Source organism: Lathamus discolor, chromosome 1, assembly GCF_037157495.1.
Source record: "Lathamus discolor isolate bLatDis1 chromosome 1, bLatDis1.hap1, whole genome shotgun sequence".
Classification (NCBI taxonomy): domain Eukaryota; kingdom Metazoa; phylum Chordata; class Aves; order Psittaciformes; family Psittacidae; genus Lathamus; species Lathamus discolor.
Window position 1 is genome coordinate 128,332,677 of NC_088884.1, and position 20,110 is coordinate 128,352,786.

General features: G+C 37.6%; 1 long non-coding RNA gene across 1 annotated transcript; it reads left to right on the plus strand.

Moving 5' to 3' along the window:
* Nucleotides 1-17,515: 17,515 nt before the first annotated feature.
* Nucleotides 17,516-19,899, plus strand: LOC136007363 (uncharacterized). Its single transcript, XR_010609662.1, has 4 exons — nucleotides 17,516-17,573; nucleotides 19,146-19,215; nucleotides 19,617-19,715; nucleotides 19,800-19,899. It is a non-coding gene; the product is annotated as an uncharacterized LOC136007363 (long non-coding RNA).
* The last annotated feature ends 211 nt before the right edge of the window (nucleotides 19,900-20,110 follow it).

Sequence of the window (20,110 nt, forward strand, 5' to 3'; positions counted from 1 at the left end):
GTACAAATCAGGTCAAAGTAATTTTGAGAATCTACTTCTGCAAGTACCAACCATTCAATTACTGTCCTTTGCAAGTTCTGTTGGACTCTGATACTAACCACAGGGGTTGTTAAGTGGGAAATACATCTTTTTTGGCTTCAGACTGACAAACGAGAGTCTCGAACAAAAATGCTCTTGATAGCATTTACCAACTGTATTTTAAGATGAAATAGCTGAGATACAAAGCACAGAAATACAAAGTTATGAGCTACCGCTGCATTTTTAAGTTCATTTTTTTGCCAGGAATTGACCTTCTGTACAGACTAAATCATAGGATATGATGCCTAGAGACAAGGGGCAAGCCAGTGGTTAAGCAGCAGGTGTGAGTCTGAATTTACTTACTTTGCAAGGATTTTGTCTCATTATTTGACAATAATAATCTCATCCTTTCCTGGTCACACAAGTGCAATACCACAGAATACAGAGGAGATTCTGTATTTGAAATAACAGCAGATTTTTGCTTCAGATTTTGTGTGTTTTCATTCTAAGTTAATGTTTCTCAAATTCTAGAAGTTTTTACTTGAGGTGGTGTTTCGTGTGTTTGCTGTCATTTTTGATACTCACTTTTGAAACTATGTTGTGACTTCACCTCATCACATACCCTAGATAAACCTCAATAAAATGTATCTCTTCCTGTGTTTTCTTCTCTTCTGGGTTGCAATTTTACAATTACTTTTCAGATTTAGACTTTAGAGTCACATTGAAAGGGGATGCCACATTGCTTTTGCAGCATAAATAATGAATTCAGTTTGTAAATAAATAATAGTTAGACTGACCTTTCAGACTCTTAGTACTCTGGATGGCTTCACTGGCTTCATTGGAGAAGCATCTGGTAAATGACTACTCCCTCATCAGCAGAACTGGTTCACCTACAAGGCTATAAGGCAGTTGCCTGGAGCCCTATGTTATGCAGGGATATGGCTAGCTAGCTTGGGTAGTTGATAGAGAAAAAAGGGACACATACCTAATCTTCTGACCTGGGACTCCCTTAGTCTGTAATACATGTTATGGTGGATGAGACAGAAATTACTGAGTTCATTTATGATAGTCTCTAGTCATCTTTACATTGCCTTGACTTTCATAAAACATTCCTATACTTTTTCAGTATTATATATATAACTTTTCAGAAAAGCATTTTCTAAAATATTAAAATTGGTCAAGTCCAGTGTCTTTATTATCTGTTAACTTTCCTAATAGCTTTCTAGCTGCTCTTTATTTAGAAGCAAACGTAGTTTTGCTCCAGATTTTGGAATTAGACAAGCTTGTCAATCACTGTAGCAACAGCATCACTTAGACTTTACTTAAAGGAGCTGTAAGATTTGTTGAAAAGCTGAATGGTGTCAAACTACGGTGTTACTGTATAGACTTCCATTCAAACAGGTCCTAATTTTGAGCTGCTCTGACACCAGATGCCTTTCGTGTGACTCTATAAAAATGGTCAAGCTCCTAAATAGAAATAGTGCTTTTTGGAATTGAGTGTAAAGAGAATCTGCAAGAATTTTCACTTAAAATATATATTTGCATAAACACTGCACATTTCTTATTGAGAAGAACTGCGTTAACAGCTCCCCCACTATTTATCCAAACATATTTGTTGTATTATATACTCTTCCCATGTGTTCTTTGCTCTCATATATATGAAGGACAGCTGTGTACCTTGGGGGATATCTGTTGAGCTATAGTCTGGATAACCAAATGGTACCTGGCTCTACCTGACTATATTTCATCTGGAGATTCAAATTCAATAACAAGCAATACTAATATTGCTCTTATTCTACTGGAGTTACTACATTAGCTTATTTTTGTTAAATGTATTATAAGATACTGTGTTGCTGCTTGAATTAGCCCTTGTACCAACAACTCACTCACCAGAAAACATCTAAGCTTTGCATATTAGGACTAACTTATCATGTCTAACTCCCCTATAAGCAGAATTACCAGAGCTGTAGTGCGAATAAACATAGTTTATATTTACAAGTTTATTTTTAGATGAAGTACCATATGACATTTCAAATACATGATAGTTTGCAGTAGAGTCGTAGACCTAGCCTAGATCCACAGAACTATTTTAAAGTCCTAACTCATGCTTAGATTCCCAACCAACCAACCATGTGAAACTACAGACACAGTAGGAGGTTGGAATCCAAAACCCTTTGCAAGTGTGTCCTGGCCTATGGCTGGTTTCTGAATAACTGATTTAAACCTGGTTTAAATCTCAAGATAGTACTTTGAAATATAATCCCTTTAACAGAATACAGTGAACTAATTGATGTGCCACTTAGGGACATGGTTTAGTAGTGAACTTGGTAGTGTTAGGTTAACAGTTTGACTTGATGATCTTAAGGCTCTTTTCCAACATAAATGATTCTGTGACTCACTGGCTCTAGATCTGCATCTTCTACTTTTGAGAAATGTGCAAAATGACCTGCAGCTTGTGACTGTTTCAAGTCAGTGACCCGCATGTATGTACGTGTAGAGGACTCTATCTCTGGCATCCACCAGTGTCTGCACAGCTCCAGAGCATCACTAGAGAAGACGTATGAAGACTTGAGATTTACTGTGGCTGTGAGAGTCACTAAGGCAGAGCAGCACACATTAGAGAAGATAGAGAGAATGGGTCATGGGTGATTGAAGTACCTCCACCCTCCTTCTTAAGAGCCTACTATTCTTCATTTCTACCTACCAAAGTCATCTTAAATGAACTTCATTGAAGTATTTTTCCTTTTCTATTGTGCAGATATTTCTTTTCTATGTCTATTTTAAACAATATGGTCTCAATAAAAAAAAATTGTCTAACAGTTTTTTGTACAAGTTAAAGAATTGCATGTATTGCTATTGAAATATAATAATAATAATAATAGGCATAATTAACTCATAAGACATAGTTTCTTCAAGAAAACTTCTGCATAACAACTGAAATGTTTTTGAAAAAGTACCCATTTAATGTATTTTCATCAAACCACAACTTACAGGGAATCTGAAAGCAGTGAGGAGAAGCAAGGAATCATCAGGAGTTGCTCTTGCCCTGTATTATAACATATTGAACAAAATGTGGCGGATTTTTCCATATGATTTATTTTGGTAATTTCTTTCTCAAATGGTAAGAATTTCTTATAAACAGTGAATCTGAAATTTTGTCTTAAATCCATATGTGACACATAATTTAATGAAATTTTGTCTAAAAGGCCTATCCCAGTAATTTTTATTCAAGATTAAACTGCTTAAAGGCTTTGAGACAAAATGCATCATATTATAGGTTTAGAAATCTATTCTAACATTTGTTAATTTCAGTAATCCTTAAATTAGAAATATGATCATGGCTAGGTAATGTACCACCTGGGAGCTACTAACCCTAATCAGTAAAACCGTTGTGGCAACAAATATGATTGTTGTCATCTGAGCTGACTGAAACAGTGCTATCACTTTTCTGTGACTCAGTTTCTAAACTTGTGTATTTTGTTTTATTCATTGTTTTTATGAGAGTTTGCTCTGATCAAGCGTACATTCTAATAGTGTATAATATGTGTGACAGTGTGCATATACAATATGCTTTATAGTATATATTCTAACAGTGCATAATATACATTCTAATAATGTATCAGATGTACAAGTTGCATTTACTATACACAAAAAAAAAAAAAAAAAAGTGTGCAGAATCAAGGACTGCTTTATTTTTTAATACTGAAAAAAACATTCTGTGCTTTGTTAAAAATGGTTCCATCAATGTACAGTAATGATGGGCTGCTTTCTCAGGCTCTTACTCTATCAAAAGATTTATCTCCATTAAACAAGGGCTGGTGCCAATTCAGTTTATGGTGTTTATTATCTCAGCAGTGTCAGTTTTCTTTCTTGTATGCATTCAAAGATCAACTGTTACTGTTTTTATCAGTCCATTTTTTTCTGTAATTTCCCTATAGTGATGTGTGTTCTGCTATACTGTGACACATCTGTTTCTTCACAAGTATGTAGAAATACAGAGACTAAGACTGTTCAGCAGTTGGATATATAATCTGGAATATTAATCAGATATTAAAGAGATCAGATAATGTGTAATGAGTAAGTCTGTAGTTTTGAAAATTTGGCATTTTTTTTTCCTGCAATTTATTTTTTGTTCATTAAAAGATATTCCAACAAAAGTGTCATCCTTAACTAGTATTTAGTCCTAGAACTATACAAGCATTAGTTATAAGCAATGACTCTGCCTGTGTTTAAAGAACTTACATTCATTAACTTTACACATACTTGGCTTTAAAGTAGCAAATATAGACTCCTGCTAGTCTACAGACAGTATGAAATTATGATTCTATGTACAGTCTATAAGAACTAGCAGATGAAAAAACATGTTATTTCAGTGTCTCACTCATAAAAACGGGTTTCAGTCAAGGAATAAAACAGATTACAAATAAATCCATGTAATAAATGTAATACCCAGAAGCTGAAAAATATATCTAAAAGGTATAATAAAATTCCCTTGAAAACCAGATGGGACATGGAACTTCCTCTCCATTTGACATTGTGGGGTATGTGTAGACTTTCAAGCAGCATTTTTCATTGTTTAACTTGTGAAGCATAAGCAGTATCTGGTTCCATACACTGTATGTATTTGCCTGTCTTCTGATTATTTTATACTAGCAAGAGTGAGCCCAGCTGAGGAAGTATGTTGCTGAAAATGACCCTTGATCAGCAAGTGACTTTGTAATTATGTACACAGCTGGATCAGGTGCATTTGGCTTTATTGTCCACTACTGTTCTAGAGGGCAATAAAAGATGGTAAATATCAAAATGCACACAAGCAAACAGACTTTGAAGCCAAAAATTTAGAAATTGTAGGTTACCATTTAATTGTACCCTAGTGTCTGTATGTATAGACTTAAAATGAAGGACATCCTTGAAAGGAACCTCATCCATTTCCAGCAGCTATTGAAGCATACTTTGCTTTTTACTGCTCCAGTAATGTGAAATCCTAATTACAGACTCAGTAGTACTAGAAAAAATATCTGAGCTGACATATATGCCATTAATAATTTACACTTGTTTCATGTTTATTAGGAATTGTATTTTTGAATAGATGTATCTTTCTATATAGACACACTCACAAAACACAGCAGTAGTTATAGCATATAGCTGTACTAATCCAGACTTTTCCAAACAGGCTGTCCCTGTCATATAATTAATTTTGTCATCTTTTGCTTGAGAACTGGGTGTTTCCTGCTGGAAGAATAATGACAAACAGGTTCTTAAACTTCTCACGTCATGACCTTGCCTGCTTGGCGGAGAGTGATGGTGAGGAAGATGTCATCTGAAACAATTCTGCTGACAGTCAGGGTGATGGAGTACATTCAAAAGTTTTCAGAATAGCACAGCCTTATGCCTTCAGAATCTTTGATCAGCAAATTTCCATCTTGTCTACTCTTGTCTGGCATTGCTGTGTCCCATGTAAGTCCTTAAACTGCCTTGAGCATGACATAAAAGCTCATATGGTGGTTGTCAAGATTATCACCTGCAATTTGTCAGTCCAGGAGCTTCACTGCAGATCTTTTATCCCTGCACTCTGTCTTAGAAGCCATGGAAAATCTTCTGGTAGTCCAGCTTGTTGGTTACAGACCCTAAGTAAACCAGCAGTCTGATGAGTGCTATGTTTTTATCTAAGCAGAATTTGGACTGCCTCATCATTCTGAACAATTTAATGTCACTGAGGCATAGGTGGTTTCATGACAAGCATGTCAGATGTTTCCATACTTATTTGACATTGGTGGCAGCATACATATATTTTACAAGGTAAAATTGATGTCCATCAAAGTGGATACATTGTAAATACACTCATAATTATTCATATGTGCGTTATGATTAGGCAGGGCAATGTACACATAAACAAACTGCATGAAGGAACAAGGATTAAAACGGTCAGTGAAAACCTGCTTACACAGTATGTAACTGTCACAAGGGAGCCGTAGATAGTATTTTTTTAAGGACATCTTCATGAGAGTGCTGCTTTACGCGCCTTTGTATTTCAGTCGAATTTCCGAATTTGTTCACTAGGTGGCAATGTAGCATGTGATTTGTAGAAAATTTATAGCGGAGCTGTACTGATCAGGAATAACTGCACTAGATAAAAGCTTTACACTGGGTTACAATAAAGAAATGTTGATTAATTCATAGTCCAATATTTTTTTATTTTATGCTCATAAGAATTCATGCTCTATCTACACATTAAGTAGAAAATATATGAGGTTGCGGTAGATTGCAAAGCCTGCAAGAGTTATACGAAGTATTTAGAGGTAGCTCAGGAGAGCCAATGGACTGCATCAGTTCTAATAGTTATGTCTGAAGTGTCGGGTGAGGATGGAGTATGGTACAAACTGGAGCACATGCAGTTCAGTCACCTCAGCAGGAAGAGTTAATTTCAGCCTGTGAGAGAATCCTGAATTACAGCCAGGAATTAGAAATATTTTACTAGAATGAGTTTTTGAAGTATATCTGCTCTGGTTGTATCAGAGCCCTAAGCATTGCTAGAATCATAGAATCAACTAGGTTGGAAAAAACCTTTAAGATCATTAAGTCCAACCATTACTCCAGGACTCCCAAGTCCACCACTAAACCATGTCACTGAGGGCCTCATCTACACATTTTTTGAACACTTCCAGGGACGGTGATTCCGGTGTGAAGACTAGTTCAGAGCAGGAGAATGTGGATAACTGTGGAGACAGTGTTCTCACAGGAGAATGGATATTTGGTACATGAACTCTGAATAATCCCGAAAGATACAGCAAGGCCATGAGAGGCCCGAGGAAGCTTAAGCAAGCAAGATAAGAAGAAGCTGGAATTCACTGAGTTATGACAACTGTGGACTGTTGGCAAGCTTTCAGGGTCAAGTTCTCATTAATGTGCCTGACCAATTATATGTTAATTACTAGGGGTCTTAAGGACATATATCCAATCATAATGTGCCAAATCATTGTGAGCAAATGTAAGCAACAGCATATAAGGAGTTGATACTTTGTAATAAACGGCTTTTGGTCTGATCATATTGATCTCTGACTGAGTCCATTCTGCTACAGATAACTTTGCCCATGTGTTCCTTGGTTTTTCTCTCTTTTGTCATAATACTGATGCTTTAGAAAGTTCACAGGGGAATCTCAGAGGTGTGGGCTAGAAGCAGTATGTGCACCAGCCCAGTGGAACTGGTTAGAGCTGGCAGCTTCTCTGGAGACCTGGGGCAGAATGTGGGGCCAGAAGACACTGCAGAGATGGAGACCGCCATCAGGATCATTTACAATTCCCCTCTTAAGATTCCCTGTGCATGCAATGGATGGGCTGCCTGTCTGATTAATATTAAATCTTCCTTTTATAGACATGGAATGTGAAGTGTTGAAATACAGATACTATGTTATATAGAGCCATGATATTCTTTTCTCATTTGCCTTGTGAATTAACGAAATACTTTGTGGCCAGCAGATTCAGTATTTGCTGTTTTTCAGAATGACCTCACACAAGGCTAACTACCTGCCCAGTTCTTTAGGCAGCCTTTTGCTTTCTCAGATTTCATTATGTGACTTGACTGGTTAATTTATTGTCTTTTAAGCTGTCCATACTTTTTACTCTAGGGCAATGAACAATGTTTATATTTGGAAGTATTTGCTGCTGTGGTGCTTTAGAATGTTGATGGTTTAGTATGTCTGATCCAGCACTCTCTTGTCCTGAGCACTTTCTGTCAAATTGTCTCAATTATCCTTCCATTCCTTTGATAGGTTGTACCCCTGCTGTAATTGTCAAGCAGACAATAATTAGTTGGGACATTTAATTATTTTTGGACTAGGCCTGTTATATCTCAGAGTTTCCGGTGCTTATGATTTGTGGGTTTTATGGATCCATCTAAGAAATAGCTATTAGTTATTATTAAAAAGTATTTTGCAATTCAGGAGAATCTGTGCTATATTTTAATGTTTCTTTTTGCTACCCATATTAAAAGTAAAAAAATCCCCAAATTACTGTAAGTCTTTTGCACCCAGGGGTGGCTCTCACCTTAGGGACAGTGGGATCTGGCCCCACCAGAGCATTATAAACCCTGCTAAAACGCTTCTTTCTCACTCTGTTTTAATAGGGATGTTTTCTTAGGGATGTCCAGCATAATGGCAGTACAACACAACAGAAGTTTAAGAACAACATAGGTTGTTCATTATGAGAATAAGAGAAATAGACCAAGAATATTTACTTATTAAGTACTGGAAAATGGAAAAAAAAAAAAAAAAAAAAAAAAAAAAAAAAAAAAAAGGCCACTCACCTGTAAAAGCTCTGCAAGACATTTACAACTCTTTTTGCTACAACTCCGAGCAGCCTTTTTGTGTTGTCTGAGTTGCTACAGGCTCTGAAAGAAGTGAGATGACCAATGAAGTTCCTAACATGCAACAGCTTGTTAAAATAGGTGATCATTTCCATCTTTATCTATTTGTATGTGATAAACCATAATGCACAGTTTTAGGACACTTCTGAGCCTGCCCAGTAGCCCTGAGTGAGGTCTCCTTTGAGTTGTATGCATGCAAACACAGATACATTCACCTGTACACAAGCCTCCTAGAGGTTTTTCTGTTGAGATTCCCACCAGCTGACAAGCTTTAAAGCTGCCACTGCTTGCAACATGTGTGAAATATGTTTTTGTTTTATGAGATCGTGTTCATATCTCTCACTGTCTTCTCCAGTTTCGCTGAAGTCCAATGACACAAAGAACCAGTTGTCACAAAATGCCAGCTTACAGTGCCACAGTTACTACAGCAGCATTTCCATCCAGAATGTTACAGTGTTTTTATATGGCTGGTTTTAACAGGTATGTGGATTAGCTAATAGCTTCTATGTATCATTGTGGTAGGTTGTCCTGGTTTGAGCCCCTCTGGTGACTCAGAACCACAAACCCGCTCACTCACTCCCCCCATTTCCTCCCTCCGCTCTGGGAGGGATGGGGAGGAGAATCGAAAGAATGTAACTCCCATGGGCTGAGAAAAGAACAGTCCAGTAACTAAGGTATAACACAAATCACTGCTGCTACCGCCAATAATAATAATGATAAGGGAAATAACAACGGAAGAGAATACAACCCCTCACCACCCGCTGACAGATACCCATCCCAACCCAAACAGTGATCTAGCCCTTCTGGGTAACTGCCCCCAGTTTACATACTGGGCATGACGTGCTGTGGTATGGAATACCTCTTTGGCTAGTTTGGGTCAGGTGTCCTGTCTCTGCTTCCTCCTGACTTCCCCTCCTCCCTAGCAGATCATGGGACCCAGAAAGTCCTTGGTCAGAGGAAACACTGCTGAGCAGTAACTAAAATATCAGTGTTATCAGCCCTGTTCCCAGGCCAAAAGTCAAAACCACAGTGCTGCACCAGCTACTAAGAAGGAGAAAAATGACTGCTACTGCTGAACCCAGGACACAGGCACACCTGCCCTGACAAAAGCAGGGGCAAGGACCTGACAAAAGCCCAAACAAAGATCAGACAAAAGCCCAAGAAAACTCCCCACCACAGACAAAAGCCCCAGAGAGCTTCCTCCATGCACAGCTCTTGTGGTGGTCAGCAGGAACATGGGCGAGGAATTTGGGTTCTGAGGCCATGAGGGGGCTACATGTCCATATCTGACCATATCTGACCACAGGTCAGATTTGACCATGGTAAAATGGAGCCCCGTGGGCAGCCATTTTGAGTCGGTTCTCCTCCTCGAAGCAGGCCTGCAGCTGGGGACTCTCCCTTTGGGGCAGGATGCCGGCCAAAGAAACTCCTCACGGCTGAGAGCCCTCCGTTTTAAGGTGAGAGATTGTCTGGTTTGTATTATTGGCCATAATGTTTAAGAATCAGTGGTGCTGTCTGAAAAGCGGATTTGTACTCGGTGTGCAGTAAGCCGATTCCACATGCCAATTCCAGGCCTGGGCGCTCAGCAGAGTGTTCCACAAATCAAGCCCACCAATACCTGCTTTTTCTGTTACATTTATACACAAAAGTGACAAGCTAGTATACTCCCAGTTACAGTAATTGATTGTAATCTACATCTAATTGTAACATTTGCTCTGTCATTCTTTCTTGCTACTACACATGCTCAGGGGAGGGATCTTCACCTGAGCTGAGGTCTTTTCAACCTGTGGACATAATTTTTAGTATTATAATGAAGGCAGTTCACTTTAGGACACCTTAAAAATTGGTTCTTTTTTCCAAGTGAGGTAATTGAATAGTCACTTTGCTAAGTTGTCAAATAGCTCATCCTTTTGGTGCCACCAATCCCGGAAGTTCTCCTTTTTTCTTTCAAACATAACCAAGATCTGGTTTGTGCCCATGAGTTCCTTACTGTTTTAAACAGGCAACTTCTTCCCAGGCCCAAGATACAGTAACTATGTAACTATGGCTACCAATTGCAGGTGCACAATATAGCAAGCAACATATCATATCATAGTAACGAATCCATGTAACATTCTAAATCCATAGTTAATGGTGGAGCTTTACTTGAGTTTGAACAATAAATTTTGTATTGGTTCCATTACAATCACCCAGTAAAATACCTCATATAGGAGTCCAAAACCAAATCCAGAATATCATGGAACTGTTTCTTGTAGTGATATTGCTCACTTTCGTGTAAAATTCAATCACGTAACCAGCAGTTTACTTGGAAAGCCAAGAAGAGGCCTGGGTTATTTACCTGAGTTAAGTCTGGATTCTTAAAATGTATTTTTGAATGTTTTGAAGTCATCCCTACTTCGAGCACAAAATTTAATTATACAGGAACTAATTATTAACCCTTTATGTCTCAGCAATTGACCTGGATATAGGTACATTGCACTGAAGAACATGAAGGGCTTTCCTGATATGGCTTTATCCAAGTTTCTTTTTTTGTTTGTTTGTTTGTTTTTTTTGTTTGTGTTTTTTGTTTGTTTGGTTGTTTTTTGGTGTTTTTTTTTTTTTTTTTTCAGCAAGGCATTTCTTCCCATAGCTGTTAGATACATACACAGATTAATCTTTTCTAGATTGGATTTACAAAGTTTTTAACTGGATTTTTGGAGAGTAAGGTTTTATGAGCTTTATATTGGCCAGCAGAAGTACAAACCTTTTTTTTACAGGAGGAACATAAGTGCAAAACTATCTTTTTACAGCAAAAACATACATTTCTCAGATCTGCTCCATTTAACTTAAATGTTTTGGTTCTCCACCCACAACTCCTCCCCCCTGTCTCCCCATAGTCCTCTCTTTTCAATTATAAAGTTAGGGTGCCTGCTACTAAGTTTACTGTCTGTTTTCAGCTTCCTTTGAATTCCTTCTGTATACAGATGAAGGAGAGACACCAGACTAGTGACTTTGGCCCTGGTTCTGCAACAAGTTGTGTGTGTATATATATATATATATATATATATATATATATTTACATAATTTAAGTCCTACACCATGGAACCACCCATCACTATTACACTGCAATATTTGTTTCTCTTTGTGAATCGTAGTCAAGACAGGATCCCAGCTTCTGGCTAAACAAAAATGCAAGTTTTTATCTTCCTGTTTGCAGAGGAAATTTTGAAAACATGACTTCAATGTATCAAAAGGCTTTTAAAGACTGTAGGTAAAAGGGAAAGATAAATTTATTTTAAAATTATCATGATATTTAAGGAACGCCTTCTGTTTTGGCTTGGGGATGATTGCTGAATCCTGGACATTCAGGAAACAGACAGAAGAGCTTTTAAGCAGAGGAAGAGCATTCAGAAATACCAGCAGACAAAATTATCCTATGCCTGGTTGATTTCAATGAAGCTGACTTTCCAAGCTGCTGATTAGAAAACAACTGCTTTCTGGTAGTGATAGAATTAGTGCCCTGTACAATCTATACAGACATAATGTATGCCTCTAAAAACGACCAGCACTCCTAGAATACAGCAACAATGGTATTTATATTATGCATACTGCGTATTGAAACTGGTCAGAGGCTACTGCCAGCATTCTCAGGGCTTTTGAGCATCGATAACAGAAGCTCTTGATGAAGCGTGTAACTGGTAATAACAAACAATAACTACCACTTGCTTTTTTTACGCATTTGTGTCTATACTTATTGAGCTGAGCAGAGCTGTTGTTTCATTTTACCAGCTTTATGACTTTACAGAAGAGATGAAATAAAATGCGGAAGAAAAAAAAAAAGCTGACTTAAGTCAAAGATACAGAAGATAAAGGGAAGCTGCAAAATTAACAGTTCTGTATTTATCTTATCTTGACTCTGTCAGAGGAAAATATATCATGCTGGATCTGACAGCCCGAGGGAGGTGAGACTACTGCAGTGCCCCCAGGTCCAACAAGTAGTGGTCTGACAATGTTTTCCCAGTATGCACAAGCACACGGAGCACCTGGATACACCGTATACCTTCATTTCTACATGGCTGGCAACTCAGAACCAACAGATACACAGAGCACTCACAAAAACATAGCACCAATGGCTTTATCCTGCTCCCCTCCCTGGCTGACCAGGGAAGAGGTCCACTATATACACAGACAGACTCGTGGGCAGTGTGGATCCCTCCAGTAGTGAGGCTCAAATGCTCGGTCTGCCCAGTAACTGTTTCTAGATCTCAGTCTGCCCAGTAGCTGTTTCTAGATCTCAGTCTCCCCAGCTTCAAGGACCTGGAAATAGAAACTCCCAGGACTGTCTCCATTATGTCCATGTGTTTCTTGTACTGGGGAGCCCAGAACTGGACACAGTACTTCAGATGTAGCCTTCTTAGTTTGAGTAGAGGTGTATCTCTGCATGTATTGTTAGCTGCCTTCTCTACAGGGGCATGTTTTGCTGGCTTACATGCTTTGCTTATTATGTTCAGCTTGCTGCCCACCAGATCCAAGTCTTTTCCTGTAAAGCTGCTTTCCAAAATGTTCTTCCCTGTATCCTAGAAAATGTCCCACACCCTTACACAGCAACCCCTCTTTGTCTGAAGTGTGATCCAGAGAGCTGCTCTCAATGACTTGCATTGATGAGTTTTGCACCTGGACACTGGGGCTGGGGATCTCCTTGGAGAGAGCACCCTCAGTCTTTTCTCCTGGGATATTCTGATGAAGAGAAATAAAAACTGTATGTTCATTTTTAGCTTTGTCAGTGAAGCCTGTTGACTGGTGACTGTAGCTCTGAATGTTTTGGTACTTTAAGCACCACCAAATTTATTTGCAGCCTTATAAAATGACAAGATGCATTAGAGGTATTTCATTATTAACCCTGTCTTTTCTAGCTAAAGTAATTTGTGAAACTAAAGTTTTTGATTATTTTACTGACAAAGTCAGAGTGCTATTATATAGCATATTGGATTTATTCAGGAAACCATTAGAAAATGCTCCAATAATGTAGGTACAGAAATACAGTATTTTATAAAATAGCATAGAAAGGACTTTAGCTCTTCTGAATGCTTTGAAAATATGGCCCAACATGCTTGCTAGAAATTCTAAGTAGAAGGTCAAAAAGGACCAAATCTTGAGGTCCCTACTCTGCTTTTATTCAGGCTTGACTCTGATAAAGTTCTTACTCACTCCTATGTGGATTTTGCCTGAACAAGCACTGTGCAAGACTTACAATGCCAGGACTTAGCCCACAAAAAATTATTAGCCCTGGTCACAGTCTAGGCTTTCTTATCTAATTTATCCGTCACTTACTTATGTTATAAAAGTGCAGAGGTGATAAAGAAGTCATCTCTCAGGTCATATAGCAGTTCAAACCGCTGTGCTTCTGATTAAATGTCATAGACAAAAGAAGATAATAAGATTCAGGGGAAGATGAGAAGAGGAGAAGTAAAAAGCTTGCACAGCTATTGGAAAGAAGGCTTACATTATTTTGCTACAGACTCAATAGGAGTATCTGATCCCTGTTTCTTATGAAATATAGTTCTGACTGCCCCAAAATTGCTTTAAACATGAAAAAGATGAGACCACTGTGCTTAATAATGCTGTTAACACTGTCTGAAGATTTGTTCCTTCACTGTAGCACACATAAATACTGCTTGGTCTTCATCTGTGCAAAATGTAGAAGTAAACTTTAATTGAGGGCTTTTCTTTGGGGATCATGTGCATTCAGGGGGAACAAAACTCCTATTATCAGCCTAGAAATATAACAAGTTTGAAAGCATTGTCGCATAAAGATACTGAAACGTCAATTCATGCTTCTGTGACATCTCGTCTGGATTACTGTAATTCCCTGCTTGCAGGTCTCACTCAGCCCTCCTTTCACAAAACAAGAACTTGTACAATAATGCAACCACTGAGATTTTAAGCATGCACAATAGCCAGTCATCATATGTCTCTGCACTGAGATCTCAGGGCTGCCTGCCATTAGGCACTGGATTGATTTGAAGATCCTGGTGATGTGTTTTAAAACACCACATGTATTCAAATGAGTTTTTGGTTCCCTATCTCCCAGGCCCTATTTTACTCAAGTGTAAAAATGTTGGGCTTTCATTTGTTCAGAGCAAGAATTATAAATCACTGTGTCCCATAGATTCTTTATGCAGCTATGGAATGCACTTTGCCAGAACAGATTTGGAGTGTCAGTCTTCTCATTGACTTGAGGTCAAGACTGTGGTGGGTTGCTTATCTTACCTTGCTGTCACCAGCATATCTGTTTTTGTCAGGATATTTTTTAATAGAACATTCTAAGACTTAATTATTTTTTTTTTTAACTATTTCAGAGTTGAATCGTCCTTGTACTTTACCAGAGGACATTTCAAATACCAACAGTAGGGTGGGTGTTTCAGATTTTAAGAGTTATGAGAAGATATTTGTACAAAGAGTTATGAGAAGATATTTATACAAAGAAATTTAACAAGATTACAAGTGTATTCTAATACAGGTGCTGCTCTCTGTCAAAAGGGCTCTCTTACCTTACCTACACTTTTTGTGTATCACAGATAGGATAGAAAAGACATCTTTCTTATGCAGTTGTGCTCTTCCTTCCTTCTGTATTTTGGAATAGGATACAAACCAATTTGTTTATATTGATATGTACTTCACACAAATACATACAGAATTTGCTGTGCAAACAAGACCCTTTTATTTAAAAGAGCTTATAAAAATAGTTTTTGTTTGAAAATTATTGCACAGGTTTATTGGCTTCTGTAGTTTCATCTTTTTGTTTTCCCTGTCCTTCCCTTTTTTGACCATTATGTGATGCTCATGCTATGTATATATTTGCATCTTTAATTCTGAGCCTATATTTTGAAACATAATGCTTCTACTGCTAAGTTTGATAAGTGGAAAACATCATCTGCACATGTAAACTTCATTAAAGAAAAAAAAGAAAGAAAGTCCTATATCCACACTGGCTTTTAGTTGCTTAAATATTATTTAGTATCTTACTTTCCATTAAAATCAACGAATATAGGCAGCTTGACACCTTAATAACTTCATGGATTGGTCCCTATGTGCTTTATCATTCTGCCATCCTTGCTCACAGCCAGGATACTGTATATTATTTTTCTGTTATTTTCTAGTATTCAGCTTTCAATACAGGTATTCTATTACATGCCTATGTAATATTCTTTTCAAAGCCAGGATGATACATACCATTTTTATTTAGCCCACCTTCTAGCTTCTTCTTGTCAGTTGCAGTTTTGATGATTGTGACAATATAAGAAATGTTATCCTCCAACATAGCGTATATCATCTACAGAAGGTGAAGAAAGGCTGGAGTATTAAACTTCCTCACAAGTTCAATATATACTGTTATTAGTAGACCTGCTAAACTTTGCAGCTGCAAGTGTAAAGAGCTTGGTTTCTCACTTAAGAAAAAAGGATGACTTAAAACACTAGGCCATACATTATGTCCCCAAAGACTAATGAGCTTATACTTGTGTGGAAGTTTTTATGACAAAAAGAAATCATTAGCACTGTTATAGACGGAAAGGTTTCTTGTGTCATGTCACCTTCATGGATTCTTGTGCTTTACATCTCCATTGGTACTAAGCAGGGTTGGATTTCACAAGGTGTTAGGTCTCACTGTCATTTGGAGACATTATACTGCTAACAGTCCTGTTGGATCTTGAACAGTTTGGTGAAACTTTCTTTTCCACATAAAGTGTAATGTCTTTACTGATATTCTTGTTTGATCCTGAATGTAAGAGAGGATGTCTCATCTTCCTTGCTGTGCCTGTTCACTTGTGCACTGCCTATGGACACATTCAAAGTTTCTCCAGCAGTTAAATTTTCTTTAGTGTTTGTCTCTGTGTCGGTATTCAAGGCCAAATTCAGATGTGGCACATGTTGCTTAGAACAATTCAAAAGGCCCCCTTAGATTCTGCAAGATCTATTTATACCATCTCTATCAGTGCGTAACATAATCTGTAATTTACATACCATGGAATTGCAAGAGGATTTCAATTTAAATAACAGAGACTCTTTCATTTACACCTACTCATGAGTCCTTATTATGAAAGCTGTAGCGAGTTAGATTGACATTCGATGAACAAAGGGCAATTGTCTTCAACAGAAAAGAACAATAGTGCTCCAGCAGTTTTTTGAAGCATATTTTCACTCTTATCATTGTCATTTTCATCTTCCTGGGCTTGGTGAATCCAACATTTCATCCAGTGAATTGATATTGATCCCTACCAGTCAGTGTTTTGCAGCATTGTTGGGGAGAAGAAAAAAACCTATTCTTCTTTTACTCTTGCGGCATTGCCTGAATATATTTCTGTCTGGTTGGTCTGCAGGTTTTGAATGGGGTTTAGACTGTCTCTAGTTTAGTTCGTTCCAGCTTTTTCTCCTGCTAGTCTGCTTTTCTTGGTGTAATGCTGTGGCGAATACAAATATACCCCTGGTCAGGTTGATTCTGGGATCCCAGGAGTTAAGGTGTGCAGATATCTGGCAATCATGGTGCTGAGCCAGCTTGTCAGAATCATGAACTGCATTTTTGCTTTTTATTTTAAAGGTAAGATCAAACCTAATTTGTGTGCTAAATATCCTTCACACTACTTTCCCTTACTTAATTACAATATAAGACTGTAGTTAGAATAACCATTTATTGGGCTGCATTTCGTTTGTTTTTTTGTTAGCCATTCCAAGCACATATTCCTTCTGAAAGAAAAAGTATGAGGCAGTAGATTTACAGGCCAAGGGGGACACAGGGGATGGGAAATGGAAGAGGAAGCTCAGATGACGTTATTTACCCTCATCAGTAACATAGTAAAGCTACATTCTTAACAATTCTTACCTCCCAGTCTATGCATGTGTGTTAGAAATGTTGTTTAAAGGGCAAGGCCATCTGGCATTAGGTCCTGTCTAGTTAGAGAGGAAAGGATTTCCGCTCATTTCCCTCTGCTTTGTGGACGTCTGTCCTTGGTGTATGTTATGCCCCATTGCTTCTGCAGATTAGGCGAGTTAGTTAGAGATTACAAATGTTGTCCTACTCAAATTGAATATTAACTGAAGCTGTTCTTCTGATGTTGGACTTAGCAGTTTTCAGCTCTGCTTCGCTTACCCTGTTAGTGACCTGAGGACAGTTTTGCATTATGGCTGCTGAGAGTATTAAGAATTCTTAGTAATGCAGGTAGGTTCCTACTAACCAAAATGTTTCCTTCACATTTACAGACTTCAGAGTGTCTGTAAAGAAAATAATAATAATTCTCAGTATTTTTTTTTCTTTTTCTCATAATCCTTTCTGCGGCCTCAAACCATCGCGTAGTCTCAGAAAAGCTGGAGTCCATTTTCAGTAGCATATTTTTTTAAAACAAGTACCATGCAAACATCCATTTTGGTTGTGTTTTTTTTTTTTTTTTTTATGTTTTCTTTCTGACACAACCCTGTCTTTGTATCATATTAATGTTTCATGACAAAAAGTTGCAAGCATAGTTTGGCTTCTCTGCTAGCTGAGTTGGTAGATAGCTGCTTGCAATCTATGTGCTCTCTACTATGCAGAACTGACAATTAGATTCTTATGAAATCCTGTATAGCAGAAGCCCTAAACATAACAACAGTCAGAAATGTTAAATATTCTTTCCAAACTTAGTACTCGATGATGAAGCAAAGGAGAAATCTCAAAGATTTGTATTTCAGATGTTAAAAACAATTGTGTTTCTTCAAGTTCGGTCAAGCTTGTGTTAGTACTAAGGTTTATCCCCCACATCTCCTTGCTGTAATTAGTATGGTTTCTTATCAGGTAGATTAAATGGGCTAACACTGCAGAGGCCATCTTGCTGCAGTAAACAATATATCTTCTGAGTTTATTAAATCTATGGCTTCATATTCCACAGGAAACAAGGTTAATGCCTGATTTGTCTTTCAGTCATGTTGAAATATATTACTTGCGCAGCAATATGGTTTGAATAGGACTTGAAACACATACTGTCTTTTTAAATCACTCTGAGCTCAGATTTGCATCCTGCTGGGCATCTTCTGCAATACGCCAAAGAAACTTACTGCCTGTTAGCTTCTAAGGGAGCTAAAAGCGCTCATTAATGCAGGATCTGGCCCTTTATGTTTAGAAAGAAAAAATATATCTTACCATTAAGGAATGCCTTACAAAATGAAAGGGATGAACTCACTGTGAAGCTACTTTTGTGCTCCTAATGACTGTGTGAGAAAATCTACAGGGATAAAAAGAAAGTGAAGTAAATACAGCAGTGCCCCACTACCTTTCAAAGGCAGTATCGAATCATCAAAAAAATCCTGTGAAAACTAATGTCCAACTAATCAACAAATGAATGAGCTCAGATTATCTGTTTAAAAAAATAATGAATAGACCTGTTCTTATTTGGATGATAAGCATTAAAGATTGCCTCCAATAATTAAGGGTTCGGGGTGTTGCTGTACTCTGGGAACTAAACCTTTTAAATAACTTCCCAGTTTCCAGACCACTGAATCTTTGAAAAGTTAATTTTTGTTATCTCCAAATACAGGAAGCTTAGCACAACAATGGCAGTTCAAAGCCTTCCAGGTAAAGAGCCTTCAAAGGGTAATTCGCAATACAAATTCATAAAAGTCAACAGTTTAGACTACTCAATTGCTTTTAAGATTTTCATCAAATGCATCTCAGCAGTTGAAACTTACCACTGATGCCTCCCAACTGAGTTAAAGTCATAAAATACTGACAATGTTACCTTTCTTTTTCTCTGGTTTTTAGGCAGTGAGAGAGAGAAACTGAACTTGGCCTCAATTTACTTCCTATCTTATCTTTACAGATCTGACTGAAAGTAAGTGCACAAGTTAAATACAGTGTTTGGTACAAAAATACTGCATTTCACACTATTACTAAGATTTTAAAATACTAATTAATTGCAAGTTAATTGTTGAAATCAAAGTGTATAGATGTTGGCTGCTCTGTATAATTACAATCCTTTTAAATACAGATAGGTGCTACCAAGGTTCTTTCCAATGCAATAAAGATGCCTATTTAAAAGATCGTTTTAAAGACATTCAGCATTTCGGGAAAATCCTAGGCTTTCAGAAAAAGATGAACAAGCTCCTCATCAATGTGACAGTAGTGTAATTTTTCCATAAACTGTAGTAAAATTTTCCTCATAATGCTAAATTGCACCTAAAAACTGCTAATTGTAGCCCAGTTTTACTGCTTCATTACGTGTTACCCTTGCAGAACCAGGGTATTACCAGGTGTATTACCAGAGAAGTGAAATTAACTACTCTGTGTCTGGGCTCCGTTCTCTGTCTGTTTGGCTACGCTTTCTAAACAGAGGTTGGTGAATTGAGACACATTTTTAAAGATTTTTATTGTCTTGTTTTGCAAAGTTAAAAAAATCACTATTTAACTCTTTTGCAGTTCCTTATCATCACAATACCATGATGTGGGTCTCTTCTTGTGTTACAAATTCTGTGCTCTGTTTAATAGCTTCTGTATCCAAATACATTTATATGTGTGCTTGTATCTGTTTGTATGCATGTGTACATGTCTGAAGAAACTTGTAGCTGTGATAATATGGAATAAAAAGGTTCTGTATTAATTTAAGGCCTTTGTTATTATGGTTTCAACATTCCCTGGTACTGCTGTTTCAGATTCCAGTAACTCAATAACTCATACAACTGTGTAATCGGTTCCTGTGAGATACTCAAATTTGCTCAATAACTAGCAGG